This window comes from Cervus canadensis, chromosome 26, assembly GCF_019320065.1.
Source record: "Cervus canadensis isolate Bull #8, Minnesota chromosome 26, ASM1932006v1, whole genome shotgun sequence".
Taxonomy (NCBI): Eukaryota; Metazoa; Chordata; class Mammalia; order Artiodactyla; family Cervidae; genus Cervus; species Cervus canadensis.
The window spans coordinates 44,764,354-44,783,396 of NC_057411.1; positions in this window are offsets into that span (position 1 = coordinate 44,764,354).

A 19,043-nucleotide genomic window follows, 5' to 3' on the forward strand; every position below is an offset into this window, starting at 1 on the left:
CCACTGAGTTGGTGATGCTACCTAACCATCTCACCCTCTGCCACCCCATCTGCTTTTGCCTTCCATCTTTCCCAGGATCAGGGTCTCTTTCAATGAGTCAGCTCTTCACATCAGGTGGCCAAAGTATTGGCTTAGGCTTCATCAGTCCTTCCAGTGAATAGTCAGGGTTGATTTCCTTTAGGAGGGACTGGTTGGATCTCCCTGCAGTCCAAGGGACTCTCAAGAGTCTTCTCCAGCACCCCAGTTTGAAAGCATCAGTTCTTCTTCATGGAAACCCACTCTCATTCTTTCTTCCACGTTGCCCGTTTCAGGGTCCTCCAGTTAATAGCAAGTAAGAGGCTGCAGTTTCTGCAACAAGAGATGAGGGGCCCAAACATCAGCGGGACAGACCAGCTTAGAAGACCACACACAGAGGGGTGGGCTTTTCCCATTCAACCCTTCCAGGTGGGGCCCGTCTTGGTCTGGAGTTCCCTGACCCAGGGCTTCCTCCTTCTCCCAGCTCAGCACCACTGCCAAAACTGCTGAGACAGAAGGTGTGAGCAGGGCAGGCAGGTTCGGCGGCTGCTGAGGGCAGGCGCTGTGCCGCACGGCGCTGCTGGAAGCTCTCATTTATTTCCTGCTCCGATTTACAAGTATAATGAGGCTTCATCTGTTGACTGCCAGCCTCCCATCCATCAACCCCACTCCATTGGAGGCAGAGCCCGGGTCCTGTTGGGCCTCTAAAACATTGGTTTGTTCTCTTTTCCTGCCTTGTAGGCCTGATAAACAGAGGGAAAGGAGCTACAGATGGAGGTTGTTTGCTGCATGTGTGTGTCTGGGGGCAGGCAAAGCTGTGGCTGCTGTCCCTGCCAGGAAACACACCAGCTGGTGATGTTTTTACATCTGCTGTCCCCAGCTCCAACTCCAACTTGGAGCAAGCCGGAGAACTGATGAGCTAAGCCTGGCTTCCCTCTCCTTCCAGCTGCCATTTTGGGCTTACGCGCGCTTGGCGTGCGGGCGGCCCAGCTGTAGGTCTTGCTTCTCAATGCCCTTGGCAGTGAGGCTGTGATGACTGGCCCTGCGGGATGGAGGGAGGACGTGGATGACTTCCTGCACCTGCTCTGGCCTGGTTAGGGATTTCCCCTCTCACCCATTAGGCTGAGACTACTAGGTACAAATGGGCTATTTTGAGCTCATTGCGAGGGAGAGTTGGATTGAATTCCCCTTTCAGAAGGGAAGCCTTATGGATGCTGTTAATGCTGTATCTTGAGAGAAGGCAGCCTAGATCCTGTATGTGAGGCCATTCACCCGTCACCTCTGTCACACTGGGCTTCTCAAAGTGAAAGGCATTGAAAGTCTTTGGGGTAGATGCTTCTGAATTCGTAGAGTTCCTAGATGAGGGACTTTCAGAAGTTACTTATGTTTTAAAATTTTTTTAAAATTAAATTTTGGCTACACTGGGTCTTTGTTAGTGTTCAAAGGCTTTCTCTAGTTGCGGTGAGCGGGGGACACTCTCTAATTGGGGTGCACAGGCTTCTCATTGTGTGGCTTCTCCCGTTGCGGAGCACAGGCTCCAAGGCCCCAGGGGTGTAGGCACTTGTGGCATGTGGATTCAGTAGTTGTGGCTTTCAAACCCTAGAACATGGGTTCGGTAGCCATGGAGCACAGGCTTACTTGCCCTGCAGCATGTGGGATCATCCAGGACCAGGGATCAAACCCATGTTCCCTGCACTCACAGGTGGGACTCCCAAGCACTGGACCACTAGGGAAGCCCAAGTAGTTATTTATTTAATCTCCCTAAGTCTTAGTGTCCTCATTTAGTGAGTAAACAATGAATGAATAAATGGATGAATTAATCTGTTTACTGTCTACTGAGAATTTTTTTGGTTTATTGCTGGAAAAATTTTAAAAATTATTTTTTAATTGGAGGATAACTACTTTACAATATGGTGGTGGTTTTTGCCGTACATCAGCATGAATTGGCCACAGGTATACATGTGTCCCCCTCATCCTGACCCCTTTCCCACCTCTCTCCTCACCCCATCTCTCTGGATTGTCTCAGACACCAGCTTTGGGTGCCTTGCATCATACATCAAACTCCCACCGGTTACCTAGTTTACATACAGTAATGTGTATGTTTCAATGCTGTTCTCTCAGATCATCCCACCCTCTCCTTCCCCCACTGTGTCCAAAAGTCTGTTCTTTGTGTCTCCTTGTTGCCCTGCATATAGGATTCTCAATACTATCATTCTAGATTCCACAAATATGCCTTAATACACAATATTGTCTTTCTCTTTCTGACTTAACTTCACCCTGTATAATACGCTCCAGGTTCATCCACCTCATTAGAACTGACTCAAATGTGTTCTTTTTTTTTATAGCTGAGTAATATTCCATTGTGTAAATGTACCACAGCTTCCTTATCCATTCATCTGTTGATGGAACTCTAGGCTGCTTCCATTAATCTACCGAGAATTTTAACTTCAATCCCCTTGTGGTCTCTTATCCCTTTGAGTGGTGCTAAATTGTGCAGAAATCTCTCAGGCTTCCAAATTCCATTTTACAATGAAATGTTTATAACTTGGTTTTGCTAGTTCTCCTTTTTCCAAAGTCAAGTATACGTGTATGTGTGCGTGTGTGAATATTTGCAAGTGTTTGTGTGTTGGTTCTTAATACCTTTTCTCGAAAGGCAGATGGCATCATATGGTACTCTAATGTCAAAATGCCCAGGTCTGATCTTCTACTCACTAGTCATTTCACCTTGGACAAGTGGTTTAACCTCTCTGTACTTCCATTTTCTCTTTTATAAGATGGTGGTAATAATATGAATGATGCCTATCTCTTGATGTTGGTATGGGATTCAATGAGTTTATATACTGATCATTTAGAACGATGCTTAGCATAGGTATGCTAAAGTGAAAATGTTGGTCACTCAGTGGTGTCCAACTCTTCGTGATCCCACAGATTGTAATGGACTGTAACTCATCAGACTCCTCTGTCCACGGGATTCTCCAGGCAAGAATACTGGAGTAGGTTGCCATTCACTTCTCCAGGGATCTTCCCAACCCAGGGATCGAACCTGGGTCTCTTGCATTTCGGGCAGATTCTTTACTGTCTAAGCCACCAGGGCAGTCCCAGGGTATGCTAAGTTTTGGTATTATTGTTTGCTGTTATTTAGTTGCTTAGTCGTGTCCAACTGTTTGAACTATAGCCCACCAAGCTCCTCTGTCCATGGGATTTCTCAGACAAGAATAATGGAATGGGTTGCCATTTCCTTCTCTAAGGAATCTTCCTGACCCAGGAATCAAACCTATGTTTCCTGCTTGGCAGGTGGATTCTTTACCATCTGAGCCACCAGGGAAGCCCAGTTGGGGGTGGTCAAAGAATGTGATTTCACAGTGTCTTAACCTTAGGGAGTTGCCGCTGATGTATAAACATCTTTGCTTTATGCACGAGACCTTGCAATTTTGCGTTCAGAGGCTATTCTGTGTGAAGTCTCCCTCACTCCCTAACTCTCTTTCCTTCTCCCGTCTTTCCTCATCCTCTTCCAGCAGCTCCTCCTGCTGCTGTCTCACTGCCCTTCCTCTGTCGTGAGGATGGAGACCCCACTCTGGTCCCTTGTTTGTCATGCAATGATACAGACACACGTACACTTACATATGTAATCATTACATATGTAATCATTGTAAATAATCATTCCTGTGTCATTAGGAACTGACGTTCTCCTTATTAGAAAGAAGAGATATAAGTAAACTGCATCCTGATATATTTTCTATTAAAAAGTTTTTAGATCGGTCCACTGAAAAAGCCTACAAAGAACGATCAACCCAGTAGCAATGAGGACCCTTAACATCCAAATTGAGGTCTCCAAATAACGTTTCTCACTAAAGAACTGGGGATCCTAGGAGAAATGGATGATTACCAGTGTGAAACAGGAAATGCACTAGGTGAGTCTGGAACATCTTATCATGCCAGAAAGCAAGGGACTATCAAATGCCCTCAGGTCCGTGTTAAAATAACTAAGGAGAAATGAGGATTTGCTCCTAAGTATTTCCAATGGCCAACAATGGAAACTTTGAACATCAAAAAGAATAATAACTGCAATATATTGAAACACATCAAATATGTTAGAAATCTGTGAGCTCATAATGATATTTTAAAACAAACCAAAAAAGTCAGTGGTTACTTTTAAAGGATTCTAGGGGCCCAAATAATTATTGAGAAAATTGGTAAATAAAGGAAAACAAAGGAAAAATATGGGGCATTTATTTTGCATTTCCTTTACCTCAATGTAACTAAAGAGTTGGCATGGGAAAGATTATTCTTTATAAAACTATCCCTGTTAATAAATTCAGGGGGAAAATTAAAATTGAAGCATCACTGTTTTGCAACCCCTAATGGAATAATAGGGCTTCCCAGGTGGTACAGTGGTAAAGAATCAGCCTGCCAACACAGGAGAAGCAGGTTTGATCCCTGGGTCAGGAAGATTCCCCCGGAGAAGGGAATGACAACCTGCTCCAGTATTCTTGTCTGGGAAATTCCATGGATGGAGGAGTTTGGTAAGTTACAGTTCAAAGGGTTGTAAAGGAGTTGGACACAAAGAAAATGTGGTATATTCCTACAATGTAATATTATTCAGCCTTAAAAAAAGATGGGAATACCACCATTTGTGACAACATGGATAGACTTGAGGGCATAATGAGAAGTGAAATGTCCAAAGCAAAAATATAGCATAATTCCACTTATATGAGGTATTTAAAGTAGTCAAACTAAAAACACAAAGAATACAATAGTGTTTACTAGGGACTAAGCTAGGCTTCAACAGTACATGAATCAAGAACTTCCAGATGTTCCAGCTGGATTTAGAAAATGCAGAGGGACCAGAGATCAAATTGCCAACATCTGTTGTATCATAGAAAAAACAAGGGAATTCCAGAAAAACATCTACTTCTGCTTTATTGACTACACTAAAGCCTTTGACTGTGTGGATCACAACAAACTGTGAAACATTCTTAAAGAGATGGGAATATCAGACCACCTTACCTGCCTCCTGAGAAATGTGTATACACGTCAAGAAGCAACAGTTAGAACTAGACATGGAAAAATGGAGTGATTCCAAGTTAGGAAAGGAGTATGTCAAAGCTATATATTGTCACCCTGATTATTTAACTTATATGCAGAATACATCATGCAAAATGCCTGACTGGATGAAGCTCAAGCTGGAATCAAGATTGCCAGGAGAAATATCAATAACCTCATATAGGCAAGTGGCATCACCTTTATGGCAGAAAGCAAAGAGGAACTTAGCCTCTTGATGAAGGTGAAAGAGGAGAGTGAAAAACCTGGCTTAAAACTCAACATTCTGTACGGCTGATTCATGTTGATGTTTGGCAGAAACCAACACAATTTTGTAAAGCAATTATCCTTCAATTTAAAAAAATACATTAAAAAAACTTCAACATTCAAAGAACTAAGCTCATGGCATCTGGTCCCATCACTTCATGACAAATGGATGGGGAAACAGTGGAAATAGTGGCAGACTTTATTTTCTTTGGGTCCAAAATTACTGTGGATGGTGACTGCAGCCATGACATTAAAATATTCTTGCTACTTGGAAGACAAGCTATAACCAACCTAGATAGCATATTAAAAAGTAGAGACATCACTTTGCCAGCAAAGGTCTGGTACAGTCAAAGATACATTTTTTCTAGCAGTCATGTACAGATGTGAGAGCTGGACCATAAAGAGAAGGTTGAGTGTCAATGCTTTTAAACTGTGGGAGTGCTGGAGAAGATTCTTGAGAGTCCCTTGGACAGAAAGGAGATCAAAGCAGTCAATCCTAAAGGAAATCAACTTTAAAAATTCATTAGAAGGACTGATTCTGAAGCTGCACCTCCAATACTTTGGCCATCTTATGGGAAGAGCTGACTCATTAGAAAAACGCTGATGCTGGGAAAGATTGAAGGCAGGAGGAGAAGGGGATGACAGAGGATGAGATGGTTGGATGGCATCACCAACACAATGGATATGAATTTGAGCAAACTCTGGGAGATAGTGAAGGACAGGGAAGCCTGGCGTGCTGCAGTCCATGGGGTTGCAAAGAGTTGGACATGGCTTAGCAACTGAACAGCAACAGCAAAAACAATGAAGAATGGAGGGCAGAATCCTTCTTCCTTTTCATGGGCACAGAGTAAATGGAATATTTGAGGTCCAGAAATAGCAGTTGTTATTAATCCATGAAAGTGACAAGCGAAAGTGTTAGTTGCTCAGTTAGGTCTGACTCTTTGTGACCCCATGGAGTGTATCCCACCAGGCTCCTCTGTCTACGGAATTCTCCAATGAAGAATATTGGAGTGGGTAGCCATTCCCTTCTCCAGAGGATCTTCCTGACCCAGGAATCAAACCCAGGTCTCCTGAATCACAGGCAGATTCTTTACCATCTGAGCCACCAAGGAAGCCCTGCTAATCCATAATACAAAGTAAAGTATATGGTTTTCATGAGTGACTTCAGGGGGTCATACCCTTGTGTCTCAAACTGTGCCAGTGCATATCCACATTTTTCTAGCTAGTGTTTCTGTAACTTTAACCAAATTCCAAAGAATACTTTAATCCAAACAACACCACTGTCTTAGGAAGAAGAGCACTGAAGGATGAAGGGAGAAACCAATAGAAGTGTCTTCCATCAAAATTCAGAAACCAAACATTCTCTGGATGTATAGATGCTACCTTTCATTGATCCTGAGGGCCAGAATTTTTAACATTTCAAATTTGGATGCATCTTGTAACTCAAGGCATCGTCTCAAATGAGAAACACTAGTCCTTTGAGATTTTTTTTTGGGGGGCGATTATTTGGTTCTCTGCATTTCTCAGTAAGAACATCTAGTCATCATAAATAAAGCATCAAAACATTCAAACAGAAATTTAAAGAGCTCTGAATTCAGAGCCAGGAGACCTAGAATTCCTGGTTCTGCCACGTTTGAGCTGAGTGGATTTAGCAAATCATTTCCTGTTTCTGAGTCTCTATTCCACAGATCCAAAGCCTAAGGTGGGGTCAGCTGGTTCCTCAGACTTCCTTTAAAAGCTCCTGGAGTAGGGAGGGGGAGACAGGTGCGTGTGGCTGCGGAGGTCTCCCCACCTCCTAGCTCTGTTCTGTGTTTTATCTTCTATGAAACAGACTCACGTATTGTTTGTTTCTTTTTCAATTGAAGTACACTTGATTTATTTATTTATTTTTTAAAAAATTTATTTATTTATTTATTTTTTCAGTGGGTTTTGTCATACATTGACATGAATCAGCAATAGATTTACACGTATTCCCCATCCCGGTCCCCCCTCCCACCTCCCTCTCCACCCGATTCCTCTGGGTCTTCCCAGTGCACCAGGCCCGAGCACTTGTCTCATGCATCCCACCTGGGCTGGTGATCTGTTTCACCATAGATAATATACATGCTGTTCTTTCACAACATCCCACCCTCACCTTCTCCCACAGAGAAGTCTGTTCTGTACTTCTGGTCTCTTTTTCTGTTTTGCATATAGGGTTATCGTATCATTTAAATTCCATATATATGTTAGTATGCTGTAATGTTCTTTTTCTTTCTGGCTTTCTTCTGTATAATGGGCTCCAGTTTCATCCATCTCATTAGACTGATTCAAATGAATTCTTTTTAATGGCTGAGTAATATTCCATGGTGTATATGTACCACAGCTTCCTTATCCATTCATCTGCTGATGGGCATCTAGGTTGCTTCCATGTCCTGGCTATTATAAACAGTGCTGCGATGAACATTGGGGTGCACGTGTCTCTTTCAGATCTGGTTTCCTCAGTGTGTATGCCCAGAAGGGATTGCTGGGTCATATGGCAGTTCTATTTCCAGTTTTTTAAAAATCTCCACACTGTTTTCCATAGCGGCTGTACTAGTTTGCATTCCCACCAACAGTGTAAGAGGGTTCCCTTTTCTCCACACCCTCTCCAGCATTTATTGCTTGTAGACTTTTGGATAGCAGCCATCCTGACTGGCGTGTAATGGTACCTCATTGTGGTTTTGATTTGCATTTCTCTGATAATGAGTGATGTTGAGCATCTTTTCATGTTTTTGTTAGCCATCTGTATGTCTTCTTTGGAGAAATGTCTGTTTAGTTCTTTGGCCCATTTTTTGATTGGGTCACTTATTTTTCTGGAATTGAGCTTCAGGAGTTGCTTGTATATTTTTGAGATTAATCCTTTGTCTGTTTCTTCATTTGCTATTATTTTCTCCCAATCTGAGGGCTGTCTTTTCACCTTACTTATAGTTTCCTTTGTTGTGCAGAAGCTTTTAAGTTTCATTAGGTCCCTTTTGTTTAGTTTTGCTTTTATTTCCAATATTCTGGGAGGTGGGTCATAGAGGATCTTGCTGTGGTTTATGTCGGAGAGTGTTGATTTATTATATTGCGTTCATTTCAGGTGTTCAGCACAGTGATTCAGAATGTTTGCAGCATACATTCCATTATAGGTTATTACAAGATAATTGTTATAATTCCCTGTGTTATACACTATATCCTTGCTGCTTACCTATTTTATGTAGAGTTGTTTATATCTGTTAATCCCATAACTCTAATTTGTCCCACCCCTTTGGTAACCATAAATTTGCTTTCCATATCTGTGAGACAAAACAGACTTGCTTTTAAGTTTTCTTTTGAAGAATGGTTTCTGCTGTTAGATAAACAAAAATCTTTAAAAACATCCGGTTGTCTATTTTTTTTTTTTTCTTTTCTGTTTTTTTTTTTTTTTCTCCTCAGCTGTCATTTTTTAACTGCTATTACGGGTCTAAAGAGTTCGTGAATTTGTCACCATATCTTTGTACTCTCCTTTGAATGATGTCAATTGAGTTATCTTTGAGAAACAAGAGTAAATCATAGTGGTTAGAAGTACAAATATTGGGTCAGTCAGACCTATCTGGAAGTCATCTTTGCTGTGTGACACTGGTCAAGTAATTATAACAATTGAGATAATTTTGTTATCTTCTTCATGAAAACAATTAAGAAGATAGTTTATAGAAAATGTTCACACAGTGTCTGACCAATGAGATCCTTTGCTATGAGCAATGACTATTTCTGCCCCTAGGATATGAAGTGGGAAGAGTCTTCTCTCCTCCTTAATTCCTCATCAATTCCTCCTCGTCAGTGTCTACATTGCAGCTCTACCCTCTCTGCTCCCAGTTACATCTCATAGAATGTCTTGCAAATTCTTGGACCCACAGTCAGCTCCCATCAGACAGTCTCCACTGGAGATGACCTTAGCCTGTTTTTGGGGTTATTATTCACACAGTGATTGTATGTGTGCTAAATTGCTTCAGTCCTGTTTGACTCTTTGCAACTGTAGCCTGCCAGGCTCCTCTGTCCACGGGATTCTCCAGGCAAGAATACTGGAGTGGGTTGCCATGCCCTCCTCCAGGGGATCTTCCTGACCCAGGGATTAAACCCAGGTCTCTTATGTCCCCTGCATTGGCAGGTGGGTTCTTTACCACTACTGCCACCTGGGAAGGCCCATTATTCACATAGTATAGGAGATTAATCCAGTCAGTCCTAAAGGAAATCAACCTTGAATATTCACTGGAAGGACTGATGCTGAAGTGAAGCTCCAATACTTGGCCACCTGATACAAAGAGCTGACTCATTGGAAAAGACCTTGATGCTGGGAAAGATTGAGGACAGGAGGAGAAGGGGATGGCAGAGGATCTTATGGTTAGATAGAATCAGTGACTCAGTGGACATGAATTTGGGCAAACATTGGGAGATAGTGAAAGGAAGGGCAGCCGGGCGTGCTTCAGTCCATGGGATCACAGAGTTGGACATGACTACATGACTTAGTGACTGAACAACAAAATGAGTGAATAAGGAAGTCCTTTCAGGCTGGTAAGGGACAAAAAAAAAAAAATGCAGACAACTGTGATAAAAGCAGATTGAAATTCAATTTAATGGATATTTATTGTAGCTTGAGCCAGGGCACACAGGGTGGTGGAATGTATTCTCTGCCATTTAGGAGCTGACATACGGGTAGTAACCAAGGTGGACACAGGAGTGAATGACATGCCAGGGAGCTCAGAGCAGGGGCTGATGGATCCCTATTGTATGTCTGAGAAGGTTTCCGAGAGGAACCAACGTTTGAACTTATCTTTGAGGAAGGACAAGAATGATTGCAGGGGGGATGATGAAAGGGCAAAGGGCTTAGCTGGTAGCATGGCAACAATGTAGAGTCCTCAAGAATAAAACAGCAGTAAAGAAAATCACACTCAACACTGCTTCTTGAGTGCTAGGCACTTTTTTTTTTTTAGTTTTTCTCTTTAAAAAATTATTTATTTTTAACTGGAGGATAATTGCTTTATGATATTGTGTGGTTTCTGCCATATATCAGCATGAATCAGCTGTAGGTATACATATGTCCCCTCCCTCATGAACTTCCCTCCCCCTGCCCCATTCTCCCCCCAAGGTTGTCACAGGACTTGTCATATAAGAATTGAGTCATACGGCAGATACAGCAAACTCCCCCTGGCTATCTAATTTTACACATGATAATGTATATATTTCAATGCTACTGTCCCTATTTGCCCCACCCCTTCTTCCCCTGGGCTTCACAGGTAGCACTCACTAGCACTTTCTTTACCACTGTAAAGAAAGGAAAGGAAAGGAAATTGAAGTCGCTAGCCATGTCCGACTCCTTGTGACCCCGTGGACTGTAGCCTACCAGGCTCCTCTGTCCATGGGATTCTCCAGGCAAGAATACTGGAGTGCGTTGCCATTTCCTTCTCCAAGTGGTAAAGAACCTGATGGCCAATACAGGTAAGAGACCTGGTTTGATACCTGGGTCAGGAAGATTCTCCTGGAGGAGGGCATGGCAGCCTGTTCCAGTATTCTCACCTGGGAAATCCCACACACAGAGGAGCCTGGCTGGCCACAGTCCATAGGGTCGCAAGAGCCGGATGTGACTGAAGTGATTTAGCATGCACGCTCCTTCCCCCACTGTGTCCACATGTCTGTTCCCTATGTCTGCATCTCCACTGCTGCCCTGCAGATGGTTTCATCAGTACCATCTCTCTAGATTCCATATATATATATATATATATATATATATATATGCCTTAATATGCAGTATCTGTTTTTCTTTTTTGACTTACTGCACTCTAATAGATTCTAGGTTTATCCACCTCATTAGATCCAATTCAAATGCAGTGCTAGGTACTTAACAAACAAAGCAATTTACATGGATTATTTCATGTAGCTTATTTAGTCCTTAAACAAGACAATTTTTGTGAGACGATTTAAAAAATATAATTTATTTATTTTTGACTGTGCTGGGTCTACATTGCTGCCTGTGGGCTTTCTCTAGTTGCGGCAAGCGGGGTCACTCTTCATTGTGGTGTGCGGGCTTCTTATCTTGGTAGCTTCTCTTGTTGCGGAGCGCAGGCTGTAGGTGCCCAGGCTTTCAGTGTTTGCAGTGTTAGGACCCTAGGGAGTGACTCAGTAATTGCGATGCAGGGGCTTAGTTGCTCTGTGGCATGTAGGATCTTCAGGGACCAGGGACCAAACCAGTGTCCCCTGCACTGGCAGGAGGATTCCTATCCACGCTACCACCAGGCAAGTCCCGTGAGGTGAATTTTACTTAATCCTCATTTTATAGATGAGGAAACAGAAGCACATAGACTGAAATATCTTGCTTAAGCTGGTAAGTGGGGCAGCTTGAATCTGGACTCAGATGTTTATGCTCTTAACAAATGAGCATCATCAATAGTGAGGCTGGTCAACCAGATCGGGGTCTGGTTATGGCACAGTGCTCTGTGAATACCATGGAAATGATTCTCATCCCTTCTTGTAGAACAGGGCTTCTCAGTCGAGGCACTATTGAGATTTTTGCCTGGCTAATTCTGCACCATGCAGGGCTATTCTCTGTACTCTGGGATGTTTAGAAGCATCTCTAGCCTCTAAGCACGGGAAGCCAGTGGTACCCCCTCCTTCAGCTGTGAAAACCAGAACTGCCTCCTGACATTTCTGAATGTCCTCTGAGAGGCAGAGATTCCTCCAGCTGGGAATCACCATTGTAGGCAACCTCTCGCTGGTTTGCTACTCAGGACTAGCAGAGCAGAAGCCAGCAGCAGTTCTGTGCACAAAATTATCTCCGGCAAACTCTCAGCTTGGAAACTGCTCATCTCAGCAGCTGAGGTCTTGATTTCCCCGAGGTGTCTCTCGCAGCCACTGTCTGTGGGAGTCAGTTGGTTATATGTCCAGACGTGGCCTTTCCTGTGTTTGAAGGAGGTGTGTCCTTGGACTCACCCAGGCCTGCCAGTGGTACAATTACATCTCTGCGTGGCGCTTGCCAAAGCATGACAACTGAACACTTTGATCCAAGGCTTGTTTCGCTCTGACCAGAATCAGAAGTTCTGAACCTTAGATGGAGTAGTGAAGTTGATTATATATTCCATTGGCTGCAAGCCTATATACCTATTCATCTTTTCCTTTCTTGGGCTGACCTCCACAGACAACACTTATGTAACCTTCTTACAGGCCTCTTCCACGGGGACTAGGGCTTTTCAGAGTCTGGGAGGTTTATCTACATTATCAGTATCTCTTCCTTTGAAGCAGGATCCTGGGCAGACCCAGCAGAGGAGTTCTGATGTTGGGTCTAGATGATAGGGGCTTCCCTGGTGGCTCAGTGGTAGAGATTCTGCCTGCTGATGCAGGAGATGAAAGAGACATGAGTTCGATCCCTGGGTTGAGAAGATTGCCTGGAGGAGGAAATGGCAACCCACTCCAGTATTCCTGCCTGGGCAATCCCATGGACAGAGGAGCCTGGTGGGCTGCAGTCCATGGGGTCTCAAAAGAGTCAGACATGACTTAGCATCTAAACAGCAACGACTGAACTACAGGACAAGCCAAAACCTTAGAAGGAGCAGAAAGGGTGGAGCCAGGTACAAAGCCAAAACTCAAAATCAGAAGAGCAGACCAAAGATTTTCCAAAATGGAGATGTTGAGCCATACTCTTGGATAGTGGGAGGAATTTGGGGTGATTGTGCATATCAGTAGCTGTCCTTTGAGGCATTATTCATAAAACTAACATTTAATGGGTACTAGGTATGGCCCAGACACTGTGCTTCTCAGAACAACCCCAAGTGGCAGGCTCTACCATTTCAGAAGTGGAGGTAGAGATGCTTGGGGAACTTGTTCAGAGTCACACAGCTTGGATATGGAAGGGCAAGGATGGGAACTCTGTCTGACTCCAGAGCTCAGATATGAACGGCTGAGGTCTGTACTACTGTTGGAACAGAACATGTTTCGAGGGCATGTTCTTTGCAAGGTATTGTTTAATTTCCACATATTTGTAAATTTATCAGGTTATTTTTTGTGATTGATTTCCAGTTTCATTCTGCTGTGTCAGGGATCATATTCTGTATAATTTCAATCCTTTTACATTTGTTGAGGCTTCTTTTATAGATTGGCTTATGGTCTACTCTGGAGAATGCTTCATTGTATGCTTAAGAAGAATGTGTATTCTGATACTGTTGGGTGAAGATGTCAGTTAAATAGAGTTAGAGTTGTTCAAGTTTTCTATTTCCAAAATCTTCTTATTTGCTCTATGCATTATTGAAAGCGGGGATATTATCTTTGAATTGTCTATTTCTCTCTTTAATTCTGTTTTTTTTAAAATTTATTTTGGAATTGTCTTGGATGTGTATATGATGACAAATTGTTATGCTTTATGAGCTGACCACTATTATTATTATAAAATAGTTTTCTTTACATCTAATAACAATATTTTTCGTTTGGTGTATTTTGTCTGATCTCGGTGTAGCCACTACCATTTTCTGCTGGCCACATGCATGATACATCTTTTTTCCTCCCACTTTTTAAACTTTCCACTTGTTTGTGTGCTTTCTATTGCAGCTATTGAGTTGATCATTTTCTGGCTTCACTCTGTTTGTATGGCAGATTACACGATATCTTTATATCTTTTTTCTTGATCAGAATGGCTAGAGATTCATTTATATGTATCTTTTTAAACAAGCAGCTTATGGTGATTTTTCTCTATTTTTGGTTTCTTATATCATTGATTTAAACTTTTGATTACTTCCTTTCTATTACTTTGGATTTCAGTTCTTATTTTTTATCTATTAGCTTAGCTAACTATCTTGGACATGTTAAAAAAATTGACAATGTAAGCATCTGATGATAAATTTTTGTCTAAGCAAGGCTTTATTTGCATCTCTCAAATTTTGATGCAGTACTTTTCATTCACTGAAGTAGCTTCTGATTTTCTTTGTTTCAAGTTTTCTTTGAAAAAAAAGTATTATTTTGAAGTGATCATTTTCCTAGATATTTGGATTTTCCTGATATTTTTCAACTTTTGAATTTTAGTTTGATTCTGTCATGGTCAGAGAAAACAGAGCGTATGGTTTCCATCCTTTAACATGTATCGAGGCTTTTTAATGACACAGCAGGTGGTATCTCAGCGAATTTCTAAGTACACATGAAAATTATCTATCTCCTGTTGTGTGGTTACTTGTGCTATAAATGTCAGTTAGATCAAATTGGGTGTAAATGCTGTTTAAGCCTTCTATTAGACTTCATTCCATTTGATTTATCATCAACTACTAGAAGAAGAGTACTGAAATCTCAAAATATACTTAAGATCGGCTTGTTTCTCCTTTAGGTATATCAGTTTCTACTTCATGTATTTTGAAACTTTGTTACTCAGAATTTAGGATTGTGAGGTCCCCATACATTTAGAATTGTGAGGTCTTCTTTAAATTAAATAAGTTAAATCTTTTCATTACATTGAGATGTCCCTCTTTATCACTGGTAATATTCTTTGTCCTGAAGCCCATTTTGTCTGATGCTTATCTAGTCACCCAGTTTTCTTATTGCCAATGTCTGCATTGTGTAGCGTTTTATATCCTTTTAATTTTCTAATATAAGACATAGCAGTCTACTTTTCTTCTCCCCAGGCACAGTACTATTGTTATAATCAGTCAATCAATCAATAATGCATTCTTTTCACTTTTTTCTTTAAACAATTTCCTTTTAAAATTAAAAAAAAAATTAATTGGAGGATCATTGCTTTACAGCATTTTGCTGGTTTCTGCCATAGAGCAATGCAATGCAGATCAGTCATAATTATATACATATCTCCTCCCCCGTGAGCCTCCCTCCCCTCTCCCATCCCCTCCCTCTAGGTCATCGCAGAGCGCCAGGCTGGGCCCCCACGATTACACATCCATTACATGGATGTTACATATCTATTACATCGCAGCTTCCCACTAGTTATCCATTTCACACATGATAGTGTATATACGTCAGTGCTACTTTCTCAGTTTGTCCTTTCTGCTCCTTCTCCTGCTGCATCCACAGGTCTGTTCTCTATGTCCGCATTTCTAATTCTTCCCTGTAAACAGGTTCATCAGTATTATTTTTCTAGATTCCATGTATATGCGTTAATGCATGAGAACTGTTTTTGTCTTTCTGACTTGCTTCACTCTGTATAACAGGATCTAGGTTCATCCACCTCACTAACTGACTCAAATTCGTCCCTTTAAATGGCTGAGTAATATTCCATCATATATATGTACAACAGCTTCTGTATCATTCATCCGTCAGTGGACATCTAGGTTGCGTCCATGTCCTGGCTTTTGTAAATAGTGCTGTAATGAACACTGGGGTACAATTGTCTTTTAGAATTGTGGTTTTCTCAGGGTATATGCCCAGTAGTGGGATTGCTCGGTCCTATGGTAGTTTTATTCCCAGCTTGTGAGGAATCTCCATACTATTCTCCATGGTGGCTGTATTGATTTACATTCCCACCAATAGTGCAGAAGGATTCCCATTTCTCCACATCCTCTCTAGCATTTGTTGTTTGTAGTTCTTTTTGATGATGGCCATTTTGATTGGTGTGACGTGATACCTCATCATAGTTTTGATTTGCATTTCTCTAATAATCAGTTGACTCATTGAAAAAGACCCTGATGCTGGGAGGGATTGGGGGCAGGAGGAGAAGGGGACAACAGAGGCAGAGATGGCTGGATGGTATCACCGACTCGATGGACATGAGTTTGAGTCAACTCCGGGAGTTGGTGATGGACAGGGAGGCCTGGCCTGCTGCGATTCGTGGGGTCGCAGAGTCGGACATGACTGAGCGATTGAATTGAACTGAACTGAATAATGAGTTTCGTTGAGCATCTTTTCATGTGTTTATTGGCCATCTGTATGTCTTCTTTGGAGAAATGTCTGTTTAAGTCTTCTGTCCATTTTTTGATCGGATTGTTTGTTTTTCTGATATTGAGCTGTATGAGCTGCTTATATACTTTGGAGATTAATTCTTTGTTAGTTGCTTCATTTACAGTTATTTTCTCCCATTCTGAGGGTTGTCTTTTCATCTTGTTTATGGTTTCTTTTTCTGTGCAAAAGCTTTTAAGTTTAATTAGGTCTCATTTGTTTATTTTTGCTTTTATTTCCATTAATCTAGGAGGTTGGTCAAAGAGGATCTTGCTGTGATTTATGTCAAAGTGTAAACAATTTCCTTTTAAATGTTTAAACCTTGAGGAATTTTTTTTTCTTTACACAGATAGTTATTATTTAAACTACTCATAACTCCTTTGAAGAGACCCAAGTTTCTATATGGTATAATTTTATTTTTGTCCCCAAAACTTCCTGTAAGCTTACTTGTAGTCGAGATATCCTCACTAAATTCTTATAGTTTTTGCTTATCTGAAAATATTTAAAATTACTATTCACTTTTGAAAGATGTTTCACTGTATTTAGACTGACATTTTTTCCCCTTTCAACACTTTATGGATATTTTATTGTCTTCCGTTGTATATTGTTTGTGAGATGAAATCTGTAGTCATTCTTATCTTTGCTTCTCTGAATATAATGTGTCATTTTTACTAATGGCTTCTTTGAAGATTTTCCTCTTTATCCCTGGTGTATAGCAGTGTGATTATGGGGATGGATTTCTTTTATTTTTTTTAATTTTGCTTGAAGTTTATTGAACTTTTTGATTGTGTATGTTTATAGTTTTTATTAAATTTGAATAATTTATTTCTGTAAATATTCTTTTCTGCCTTTCTTCTTTTTTCAGACTATAGTTGCATTTGTATTAGACTTCTTTATATTGTCCCTTACTGTTATTGGAGTTCTGTTAATTTTTTCTATCCTTTTTTTCATTTTGTGCTTAAGTTTAAATACTTCCTATTGCTGTGTTTTCAGAGCATACTGACCTTTTCTCTCTCCACTGATGTCTAATCAGTTATTAATACCATGCAGTGAGTATTTCATTTCAAATGTTCTCTTTTTCAGGTCTAGAAGATCCCATTGGTTCTTTTTTATTCCTTCTATTTCTCTTCCCATCATTTTCTTGTTTTCTCATACATTCTTATAAACAAATATAGCTTTAAAGTCCTTTCATTATCTACATCAATTCTGGATCTAATTTTATTGGTGAAGAGATTTTTTTCCTAGAAATATCTCTGCAATTTGCTCTTTGTATCAGTTGGAAATGCATTTAGATTTAAGTAACTGAATACTGGACTAAGGACAACTTAAATAAATAGAGGTTTATTTGTCTTGTAACATATCTGGCGCTAACTCAATAGCTTAATAGTGTAAGGATTGCTGTTATTCTTTTAGTTGTTTTACTTGTGTTGGTAACTTCATTGTTCCAAGAAAACCTCCAGGCATCACAGTTTATGTTAAGTAGGAAAAGTATCATGTCTCAAATCTATACATTTTTTCCCTCAAATGTGTTGGTTTTCTAAAAATTCAGACAAGTGATTTTCCACCGTACGGGTCAGGACTGAGTCACATGACTTCTTCTAGACTAGCTACTTGTCGGATCAAACAAAGTTACTGCAACTGGTTTAGACCAATGAGAATTCTCCTTGGGCTCGTAACCTGACTGAGGCTCTGATTAGCAGAGAGATGAATGGTGGGAAGAGACAGGCAGTGTTGCCCATGCTCTGTGGTGGCACAAGGTCAAGTTCAATATCAGAATGGCTTTTGATATCATCTGGTAGGAAATTTGGTTGGTCAGAAGAGAGATAAGAGTAATGTGTGTCCCCTCGGATTCAAATAAATAAAATTTCAGAAGTAAATTAGAAGACTTTTTTGAAAATGTTTAGGTTCTGTGCTCTTTTCTGCCTGCTTGCATGCTAAGCTTTCTCAGTCGTGTCTGACTCTTTGTGACCCCGTGGACTGTAGCCCACCAGGCTCCTCTGTCCATGGGATTCTCCAGGCAAGAATACTGGAGAGGGTTGCCATGCCCTCCTCCAGGGGATCTTCCTGACCCACATTTCAAACTCGCATCTCTGATGTCTCCCTGCATTGGTAGGCGAGTTCTTCACCATTAGTGCCACCTGGGAAGCCCAACATAGAGGCAGCTGATTGGCAGAGATTTGTACCAGCTGAAGTGTCTGATGACACATAGGGTAGGGAGGGTCACAGTAAACTGAAGGAAAATGACAGTGGTCAACTCCTGTTTTCTGAAAGTTTTTTTGTGAGTTGTGTGACCTCCAAGAACATGACCTCTCTAAGCTTCAATTTCAATTCATCAAAAACTAGAAATAAAAACATGGCTTTTGTGAGAGATTAGGGGAGATATTGTATCTAGATAAAAGCCCCAGTTCTCAAAGACTTATGTGTCAGAGCCACTTTATACCCTTAAAAACTACTGAGGACTCCAAAGAGCTTTGCTTATATTTATAATAGCTATTGACCTTCACCATATCAAAAATTAAAACAAAATTAAAAAAAAGAAGTTGTTAACTTACAAACACAATAAAATGCATTGAATATTAAAATAATAAAATAATATTTTCTAAAACTAAAAAAAAAATTGAAAAGACTGTCATTGTACTATGTTTTTTTAAATCTCTCCTGATTTAGTAGAAGACAGCATGATTTTCCTGTTCATTTCTTCATGCAATCTGTTGTGATATCATGTGATATGTAGGATCTGGAAAACCCCATTGTACACTTGTGAGAGAATGAGAATGAAAAAGTCATTTCAGTATTACTGTGAAAATAGTTTTGATCTCACAGACTCG